We start from the raw sequence: 10,983 nt of genomic DNA on the forward strand, positions 1-10,983 counted from the left end.
GGAGCGGGCGGCCACCGGCGCCATGTTGTGGAGGTCGCGGCGCCTCTTCCTCCCCCCCCCCCCCCGCCCCTTGGCGAGGTGTGGGGGCGCTGAGGGGGCGAGGGGGATGCCGGCGCCATCTTGGGGAGGTCGCGCCCATTCTCCCCTTCAGCGAGGAGGTGCGAAGGGGCTTCGGGCGGCGGGCGGGAGAGTCCTGAGGAGACGGCGGGGCCGGGGAGAGGGATTCAGCCTGGGCTGCCCTGGACCTGGCGCCTCAGCCAAGCGGGCTGCGGTCCCGGTCACGTTTTTCTGTGGAAAAAGCCCGCTTCAAACCATCCCAGCCTGCTGCTGGGCCACGGCTTTCCCGCCTGCACACCGCCGCGTACCGCCCTGGTGGTTTTGGGGTAGGAGAAACCATATTGCTGAGCTAATCTGGGGATTTTTTAAAAAAAAAAAAAAAAGACAGAGATCAAAATAACACGTCGGGAGGCCGGCGGGGCGTGCGAGAGGCCATCTGTTTGTAGCTGTAAATCTTTGCCCACTCCCGGTGAGGGCCGCCGGCTTGAAGCAGCTGTGGCTCCTGCGCTGGAGCTCCTCTGAAACACAGCTTGGTCTTGCGCCAAGGGGACGGGTGTCCCTTCTGCATGTAAGAAAGAAAATGGTGGTAAGACCGTTAGCAGACTGACCACCTGCTTTCTGCCCCAAACACAAACGTACCCCACAAACCCTCTTGTTCCCCTTGCTGCCCAGTGGGTATCGATGAGCTGAACTCGGCTTTAGCCCCTCTAATTACCCTTCTTGGTATATGGAAGCTAATGATTTCTTGTATTACTGTTTCAGGGCTGAGGGACGTCTATTAGGCTCGCAGCCTTGTTCTGGGGGGAAGGTGTTCACGTTTGAAGGCTGTTGCTGTCCCCAAGCAGCCTGGGGTTTCAGTAGGAACCTGAACTACAAAGGAGGAGGAGGATTTAAAACACAGAGAGAAAAGGAGATGAGGGAAATAATAAAAATGGGTATAAATCTGTGTTTTGTAGGAGGGACTCTTAAGAAAGGACTTGACGTCTGATGCGCTGAAGTTGTCAAATTTAAGATGTTTTCCCCACACCTAAAGAATGACATGGAAAATACAATGAGAACAGGTACTAGGAGAAGAGTTAACAGAAGCTGGTTAAGAGCAGCCTGGAAAGCAAAATATTTTCATTGATATTCCTTCATTAAGGATCTTACGTGCTTATTATGCACTCTGTGCTAAAGATCTGGTGGATCAAAAATTCAGTGGACTTTTATATTAGAGTAATCCTAATTTTTTTTTTTTTTTTTTTGGCGTAAAATGTATGTAATTTGTTTCGTTCAGGGCATCAGCCTACCATCTGTGCCTGGTAGAAACCTATTCCGTGGGTATGTCATTGTACTAAAAATGATAAAATTTTTGTCATTATACTAATATCCACTACTGGGATTTTACAAGTTCCCTTGAAGCATGCAGTACCAGCCCCTGTAAAAGGGGATGCGTCCTACATGCCTGCCAGCTCACAGCACTCGGCAAATTCTCTCATAGTCAGGCAAATACAGAAAATGAACAGCTTCGTTTGATAGGTGGAATGAAACATGGCCCCCAATTTTTTCTGTTGACAAATAGAATAAAGCAAGAGTAGATGACTTCTTAGGGCAGGAAGTGATGACCGTACTATACCCATCTGAAGATGGAATAATATGGAAAGCACGGTATGGAAAAATGCTAATTGGTGTGCCTCGTCTGCAGAGCCACCCGAGGCAATTGGCATGCACGTCAGGTCAGCTCAGGATCGACTGTCCACTCTGCAGAGGCACACTCCAGTTGTCGCTTCTGCAGTGCCCCTGCATTTTGGGGGGGATCTTTGCTATTACTTGCACACTCTCAGAGCACGTTGTGGGGAAAATAACACCTCTGCTTTTCACGTGAATGTTATCTTGGCCCGCAGACTCAATCACTCTGAGTTTTGGATGCTCTGGATTTCTGTCATTGGCCTCCCATAGGTAGGAAATGTGGATCCAGGCCAAATGATGACTTATGCCAGTTGCTGAGATGAATGTAACTTCTGCTGCAGTGCCATGAAGGTGTTTTGGCTGGGGCTTGCTGCTCCTTGAAGACGGGGGAGTGCCTTGCCAGCGCAGGCAGACATGTGGCGGCAGCTGATGCGGACTGTAACAGCAGTGGAATTCCCTTGTGCTAATCAGCAGTTTTGGAGCAGGGCCACAAGCACCAAGACCTGGGGCCATGCCACCCGGCAGGCTTGGTATAACCCACAGTGACCCAGAATCTCTGCAGGAGGAAGGTCACTTCCTGGTACATCACAGGAAGGTAGATTTAGATGAGCCGCCAAGAAAATTCCATAGTGGTAGGATGTGATAATACTGAAAGAGCTTTGGGACACTGGAGACTCCCCCACTGGAGCTTTTAGGAACAGGTTAGACAAAATACTGCTCAGGAATGCTGTAGGTAGAGTTGCTTGTGCCTCAGGGAGAGAGAGGGATGACATGACGCCTCAGGGTCCCATCCAGGTGCATATTTTCAAGGCCACATGTGGCTAATCGGTTTGGAATGGGCAGATCAAACCATGGGCTTGTGAAATTGCACATGTATGAGTCAATGGCTGTTGAATGTGCTGGGACTGTGGCTGGCGCATGTGCTCATTTTTTTTTTCACCCCTCTCAAAGTGCTCTTAGTTAAGAGAAGTGTGCACACGGGACCAAAGCCTCTCAACAGGGAACAGCGTGGACATTTGTTTGGGATGTACCAGAAAAGTCCTCCAGAGAGGCAAGATTTCCCAGTGTAAACAAGCTAACTCTTTCTCTTTGAAATACTGAGCATCAGCACGTATCTCTCCAGGTTCTCATGGAGATCCAGACTGCGCTGTGTCATAGACCCGTAATCCTACGTGAATGTGTTGGGTTTGCGTGGCAAGGTTTTGGTAGTGGGGGGCGTACAGGGGTGGCTTCCATGAGAAGCTGCTAGAAGCTTCCCCTATGTCCAACAGAGCCAAGGCCAGCCGGCTCCAAGACGGACCCGCCGCTGGCCAAGGCCAAGCCAATCAGTGACAGTGGTAGTGCCTCTGTGATAACATATTTAAGAAGGGAAAAAAAATGTTGCTGGGGCACAGAAACTGCAGCTGGAGAGAGAAGTGAGAACATGTGAGAGAAACAACCCCGCAGGCCCCAAGGTCAGTGCAGAAGGAGGGGAGGAGATGCTCCAGGTGCCGGAGCAGAGATTCCCCTGCAGCCCGTGGGGAAGACCGTGGTGAGGCAGGCTGTCCCCCTGCAGCCCAGGGAGGTCCACGGGGGAGCAGATCTCCACCTGCAGCCCGGGGAGAGAGGACCCCACGCCGGAGCAGGGGAAGAGTGAGGAGTCCTGTCCCTGAGGAGGAAGGAGCGGCAGAGACAACGTGTGATGAACTGACCCCAACCCCCATTCCCCGTCCCCCTGCGCCACTGGCGGGGGAGGAAGTAGAGAATTTGGGAGTGAAGTTGCGCCCGGGAAGAAGGGAGGGGTGGGGGAAAGGTGTTTTAAGATTTGGTTTTCTCATTACCCTACTCTGGTTTGATTGGTAATAAATTAAGTTAATTTTCCCCAAGTCGAGTCTGTTTTGCTCGTGACAGTAATTGGTGAGTGATCCCTCCCTCCCTGTCCTTATCTCGACCCATGAAACTTTTGTTATATTTTCACTCCCCTGTCCACTTGAGGAAGGGGCGTGATAGAGCAGCTGCATGGTGCTTAGTTGCTGGCTGGGGTTAAACCATGACAGTGAAGAGGGTTGGGAAAAGACTAATTGCTAGTACAAATGTACATTTGGCCAGCAGAAGGATAGGGAGCCTGGCTTGCGCACCCATGGGAATGCCAGGGGCTGGTTAGGACATGCCGTATCCAGCGTTCAGGGAAAGATGGGGGAGTAACGATGATGCACTGTGGGGGAAGGGAGCTCCAGTGACAGTGCAGGCCCCGAAAGGTTTACCTGTCCACATCCTGGGTCTGGGAAGAGAAAATGTGGAAGGGATAATGCGAGGACCGTGTTAGCAAGATACCAGCTGGATGTGTTGGCTTAGGTGTGGTGAGGCTGTCGGAGAGAGGTCAGAAGACCACGTACAGGTGGTTTTAGCAGATCACCTTGTCTTTGGTCGGTGACTTCTGGGACAGAGCAAGAAAACAGATGAGTAAGAAAGAAGGATTGCTTAGGAAAAGATGCACAGGAAAGCATAAAGGGAATGGGAGTGTCTGGGTCAATTAGCTGGCGCTGCTTTGTGACATGGGTGGGTTATTACCAGCAGCGTAAGTGGCTTCTGAGCTTCGGCCAACAGCCTCAGACAGGTCTGGCCTGAAAGTGCCACCAGCCTTGGGTCACAGATTTTGTGTGTTTTCAGGTGCCATGGTAGGGTCCATGCACAAATAAGAGCCCTAGCTCCAGTGAAGGTTTTTCTTCTGCAGGAGCGTGGCTGCATTACAACCGGGAGGTTTGCAAGAGTGAAAAAGTACTACTGACTTTTAGGGACCAAAACCGGAGATTATGCTTTCGTAAGGGGATGAGACACAGGCCCTTGCTGGTGTATTTAGCGTATCTCATAGACCAGGGCAATCCAACGCATTGCTCCTGTCAGCTAAGCCAATGCGGGCAGGAGGGAGATTTCTCCCAAAAAGTGTTTTGGAGACACAAGTGTAGCTTTAGGACTTCCCGAACACACCAACTCTAGCTTATTTTTATGACAACAGACATTACAACAAACAAGAATCTGTTACCTTCCTGGGTTTATATGGGAAGGCTGCTCTCCGGCGTGCTGGAGATGAAGGAGCTGCACGTGGTCGTGCAGCAGAAGACACGTTCCTGGCAGAAATTCTCTTCAGGGTCTGCTTGCCACAAAATGTCCTAGCTGCCTCAGAGTTAAAACATCTGCTGCCTGCTGGCACTTATTGGCTGCCTTTGCTTGCAAGCGATGGAAGAGGTGGAATCCCAGCCACTTGGCATCTTGTATCAGGGGAGAAAAAGTGGATGGGTCTATTTTCTTTCATAAGGAGTTTTTATTCTCATCTTAAGCCCATAGAAGAGAAAAGGAACTGATTCACCCACTATGCTGTAAACAAAACACCCTGATGATTTAGCAGAACTAACTGAGCAGTTTCTTAAACATTCACGGTGCAGACTGAAGGGAAGAATACAGACACAGCTGCTTGGCCTTTTTCTTCTCTCCCTCTTCTTCAGATTAAAAAAAACTGCATCCATTGCTTTCCTTTAATATGAGTCTTTGCAACAGTGATTGTTCAGTAAGGTGCAATAAACCAGATTTGCACGGCTCATAAAGAACCAGGCTGGTTTTCATTACTCTAGGGAGAATGTTGATAGTGCAATGAGTTTGTTATAAGTAGCCTTGATTGGGCTCTGGCTGCCACAGCTTCCTCTGGAGCCAGATTAGACCAAAGCCAAGTCCAACTTTTGGGAGGATTCCTGTGATGAAAAGCTCTGTTACAGTTCGTGTAGTCATCAAACTCTACACAGGTGCAATAATTCTGGAGAGCTGCTACTGGTAGGACAGTGGATTCCTGCAGCATCCCCCAGAGCCTGTCAGGGCTCTGCAAACACAGATTTCTGGACTTTCATCTGAATATCCCCGCTCTTCAGTTTAGATCCTTATGCCTAGTTCTCCACCTTTGTGGACCGTTCTCAGGTATTTTCAGCTTATTTTCACTCTTTCTGTTCAAATATAGTTTGGTCAGGTTCTGCATACACTGATCTTGCCGGTTTTCTGCACAGAGTATGACACACAAGCATCTAAAGTTGTCCGGTGTTACAGTGCAATACGGGACAGAGCGAAGAGGCTGAAGATAGTATGTGATTACCTTTGCCAGGTATTGGAGAGGGAAGGAGGCATTTTCCCATAGAATTCCAGTTCTCCAGGCTTCTTTTTATTTAACATGTTTGGTCTCATTCCCAGTTTGCCAGTACCTCTGTGAAAAAGACACATTCAGAGCTTTTTTTCTCTATTTCAGGTTCAGTGTCACAAGAGCCCCTCAAGACCAGAGTTTCCAGTATGGCCTCTCTGGGTTATGACGCCATAACTCTAACCGCAGAACTTACCCTTTTTTATAATTCTTTGGCATCACTGCCCAGAGCCAGCTCACACTCATAATTGCACCAGTGAAAAACCCTGGAATAGAAAGCAATTGGGCAGTCAACAGTTAATTTCAAGATTTGTTTTCTTGGACAGTAATAAATGATTTTAGGGCCCCGCTGCCTATTTTTGAAGGTCTCTTTTGGATAGTCGCCTGGACCAGCAGGGCTCTGAGGCAGCCTCAAGCCTCAAAAGGTTTCCCATAGGAGCAGGGAGGGTTACAGCACAAAGAGGATCTGTGCTACGGGCTCTGGAGACCTCAGTTCTCTCGTCAGCAGGGAGAAAGGGTGCATGGCGTGAAGGTGTAGAAGATAACCCAAGATTGGGGCTGAGACCCTTGTTTTGGCGTATATGATTATACAACAAAATGGGGTCTGAATGTGCAGCAACACAAGCGATCCAGGACATGTCTTGGGGACAGCAGCTTTACTTGTGTTTCCTCTTCTGCAGCAACCAGTAACCAAAAGCAGTCTGGATTTTGGGCTCGCACCGCAGCAGCCAGCCTCTTCACTGCTTCTCATAACTAGTGATTAATTGTTTCAATTCTGCCAGTACCCAGAGTATTTAGAAATAAAAGACGGCACTGCTGGATGAGTGCCATTCTCTCATCTCTGTGAAACAGCAGTAACAGTAACAACTACAGAGAGAGAGAATGGCACGCAAGAGCCCTCTTAGGCTATTATGTATAGCTTTTCAGTGCCCATTGCAATGTTCTTGCAGCTAAGCACCAAGCTACAGTAGATTTTACAGCAGAAACAGTTAATGGGGAGGCAAAGATGAGACTGTAAAAAAGGAAGACATGAGCTGGGAACTTGTTGGCAGGAAGGCTTTCCTCTCCCATCCCCACGTTTTGCCTGAAGCTTATTTTCAAACACACTGGTGAAGATTTTTTTTTTTTTTTTTTTAATCGGTTCTTAGGACAGGGATAGCCTGACTCAAGTGTCTAATTTCCTTGCTGAGGCTTGGCCTGTACCAGCACTGCGCTGCTGCTGGAGCACCTGATAATCCCAGTCCTTGACTGTGGGACAGAGCTGATAAGGGGCAGCTGTGTCCAGCACTGCTCCGGCGAGCTTGGGAGCCCAGCCCCAGGGTGACAGCTCCTTAGACCAGCTGCCGTCCTCCTAACGTGGACTGTCGTGTACTGTGCTTCCAAATAACGTGCTGCTGCAATGGCTTTTGTACAGGGCTGCGAATCCGCTCACTGTGAGATACTTCTTCAGGTCCAATCTGCTTGTTTTAGGGAAATAAATTCCCCAAGCAGTCACTGAAGACTGCTTACACCGAGTTGGATATTTATGATTTGCTTTTCTTCATTACTCAAGGCAATTTCACCTAAACTGCGTAACAGGCAAGGCGATTTTCCCCTGGCTGGGCTAGCCATCTGAACACAATTACACTTGGCTATTATTAGCGAGAGTGAGCAGGGCTGAGTTTACAACTGTGCAGGAGTGATAAGCTCAAGACGACTGCGCTTTCTCTCCAAGGAAACTGTCTAGCTCTGCTCCACTCCTCCATGTCTGAGACACCACCGTGCTGAAGTCAGGAGGTATTTTTGTTCTCTGAACAGGGATGCCCAAAAGGCGCAGGCCGGGTGGTTTCCTTTTAATGGAAGATTAGACAGAGAGAATATCCCACACAATTTTACCCTCATCATCCAAGACACTAGAGTCACGGAAGTTTTCAAGTTTTCTGATACCCATTTTTATGGCCTTTAGGCCAAATTCCTTAGGACCCCCAAGCCATGGCCATATTGGTTTCCCTGGACACATCACTTTATGACGAACTTACATTTCTGTATCCACACTAAATTTGAATTTGCTTTTGCAGTAAAATCTTACGTATCACAGAGAGTGGGATAGGTCTCACTAGATGTTCCTGTACCTAAACAAGACACCCACGGCTGCTTTAAGCCTCTGCATACATTTAATCAGAGGAATCACATCCTGAACTGCTCTTACTGTACGAATCTAGATGACTAGTCCAGGCATTGATGCAGACATTTAGATTTAGGGGAGATTAATCCCATGATTCTCAGTTTTATGACTTTCATGTAGCAACATGTGAGAAGAAAAACTGCACGTTGGAGGTGTTAATTGTCACCTTGTGCTGATGAAGCAGTAGCATTGTGAAGCACAGAGGAAAGCAACAAGAATAACAGGTTTAAAAAATATAACATTGGAATGAAAGGCTGAAAGTGGTGCACTTTCTTACCCTAAAGAGCTGAAAGGAAGGAATTTTAAGAGAAAGGAGGCGTAACAATCCTCACTTCATGAAAGGTCATTGTAAAGACAATGAAGAACTGTGGGTTATGACTACTGGTAAGCTCAGGGCTAGCACAGCTCTGCCACATGTAGGCATGGGAACAGTCCTGGAGCTACCCGAGAGCTGAACGACCCTGGGACATTTCAAGAGACACTGAGAAGCTCGCCAGAGACACCCCCAGGAGGCTGTCGGTCTGAAATCTCACAAACTATTAAAGCTACTTTGATCTCCTCTTCCAAGTAAGCTTGCAATGCCAGGTTGTGAAGAACTTTTAAGACCTGCCAAAGCATTGCGACAGACCCTAACTGTGGTTCTAGGCAAGAAAAGCAAAGTATCAACTGCCAGTGTAAGAGCTTGAAATGTTTCCTATTCTGCTATCTGCCTTCTGGTGATGGCAACGGAACTTATGCAAGCCACATGCATAAGACAATGGAAAAGGATGAGGAATCAATGAAAGCATGTACATTTCTAAGAAAACAGAGCTACTCCTTGGACAGTTCCCAAAGGGCAAGCTATAATTATCAGGTACTCCCAAAGTATTATATCTATTTTCAGAAGGTGCCAGGCTTCCCGGATAACATATCTCAGGAGCCAAAACAACAGGTGACAGAAGAAGGGCTCTTGCTTTCAAGGGCACCATTTCAGGCCATATCATTTAAGGTGAGCTGGACACCAGGGCAAACTCAACAGTTGTTACCGCAATAAGACAAAGAGCCTCATGCTTGGAAAGCTCTGATATACCCTGGCAGAAGATGCCTGTTTCACTAGGTCTGGGAGCTTCAGCTTTAAATAATAAATAAAGCATTACTTACCTTGAAGAACTGAAGCACAAGGTGAGATTACAAAATTGAGATCACTAGAGGAGCCACTACTATCAGTAGTATTGGAAGAAGCAGTAATTTCATAAGGGTTGGCATTTTCTTCTTTTCATTTCTTCAAGCATCGGATTGTTGCCAATAAGCAGATTGCAAGTCATGTTAGAAGCTTTAAACCAACCGTAACTCTCCTTATGAAGCTCTCTTACGAAGCAACTGATGTTGCCAGATTATTCACTTTCCAGAGAAAGGTCAGCTTAAGAAAACTAGGAACATGACATCATTCATCTACATCACTTATGATCCAGCCTTCACTTCTGCTGTCTTAGGGGCTTGATAAAATCTGCTTACAACCCAGTCGAACTCCACAGACATGAACTAGATGTCCTCAACAGGCCCCTCCCCTTCTCTGATGAAAAAAAATCCATTTTACACGTGCAAAGCATTCCCACTTGCTCCTCCACAACCACCTCTAGCGAAGGATACATTAAATCAAGGATGGGAAATTCCCAGCATCATCAAAAGCAAATGTCACTGAACAGAAATTCTCTCCACACATAAACGTATTATGGTTTCAAGAAAGTCTGTCAGCCTGCATACCATTTTGAACCGCCATGAAGAGAAACGCATAGAAGCTATCACAGACAACGTTTTGTGTAAACAAGAAGGAAGCCAGATCATTCCTGCTATGCAACAAGCAATCGAAGTAGTTGTAACTGTGTATTCAACATGCAAAGTGCTACGTCATGTACTATGGTAGTACATCTATCAGATCAGATGAGGATTTGGGGGTGGATTTATTCTACAAACATTTTTTCAGACCAAGAGAGGTCAAAAAAGTCATAGATAGTAAATTAATTTTTCCAGTAGCTAAATACTTAAAGGAATGAGTGGTTTGCCATAGATGTAACAAACACCAGACCTTTTGGTCCAGATGTGGTCATGCCTCACGTGCCTGTTTCCCATCTCCTTTTTATCTATAGGGAGAACCCAGCATGACTAGTTCAGGCAGAGATAGCTATGCTATAGACATGCAAAGCAAGGTGAGATGACCCATGTTTAAAGTGTCTTTCAAGTGTGTTGAGCATATCGCCACTGAGAAAACTCAAGAAAAAACCCAGCTGCAATAACTATCGTAACTAATTGCTTAACCAATACAACTTTCATTGAAACATCAGTTTTGTAACTTCTGGTTTAACATCTCAGCATGCATGGAGAACTCTCCTCCCAGGCAGGTTATCTTCATACTTCACAGAACAGGCACTTCTTATTAAATGATGTGGAAAAAGTACCCCCAAGAGATGTATGACCTACTTGAATCACCCGGGAGAGAAAAAGATTTTCTGAAGTTAAATGTAATTTTCAGCTTGCACCAAACATCATTAAGTATTTTTGCTTTCTTTGTGTGATCCGTGTACTCTGGTCTACCTGCTAACATTAAAAAAGAGCTTTCTTTTAGATTGTAGGAGCACTTGGCCTATCGCTTGCAATTTCAGCTATTAAAGATATTCTAACGTTCAGCAGTAATTGCAGGTGAACTTTTAAAGCATTTGCTTCAAGTATTTCCACTGAAGAGCAAACTGCTCCCTTCATGGCATATAGTCACGGCTGTTCCACAGAAGCCGTTGTAACCATGTGTTGCATTAAATATTTTCCTCATTTTTCTTAAACATTTCTCTCTTTTAGTGCCAATTACAGCTAGAAGACAATTGGGAGAAATGCTGATACTAAGCCAGTCTTTTGCATAAAAAACATTTCACATGCAGTTTGCTTTAGCTTAGTGGTTAATATA

General features: G+C 46.7%; 1 long non-coding RNA gene across 1 annotated transcript; it reads right to left on the reverse strand.

The window, feature by feature from the left end:
- Positions 1 to 537: 537 nt before the first annotated feature.
- On the reverse strand, positions 538 to 9,872 carry LOC128143094 (uncharacterized). Its single transcript, XR_008235608.1, has 3 exons — positions 9,189 to 9,872; positions 4,748 to 5,950; positions 538 to 619 (listed from the first exon to the last, which is right to left on the reverse strand). It is a non-coding gene; the product is annotated as an uncharacterized LOC128143094 (long non-coding RNA).
- Between the last annotated feature and the right edge of the window lie 1,111 nt (positions 9,873 to 10,983).

Source organism: Harpia harpyja, chromosome 6 (genome assembly GCF_026419915.1).
Source record: "Harpia harpyja isolate bHarHar1 chromosome 6, bHarHar1 primary haplotype, whole genome shotgun sequence".
NCBI lineage: Eukaryota > Metazoa > Chordata > Aves > Accipitriformes > Accipitridae > Harpia > Harpia harpyja.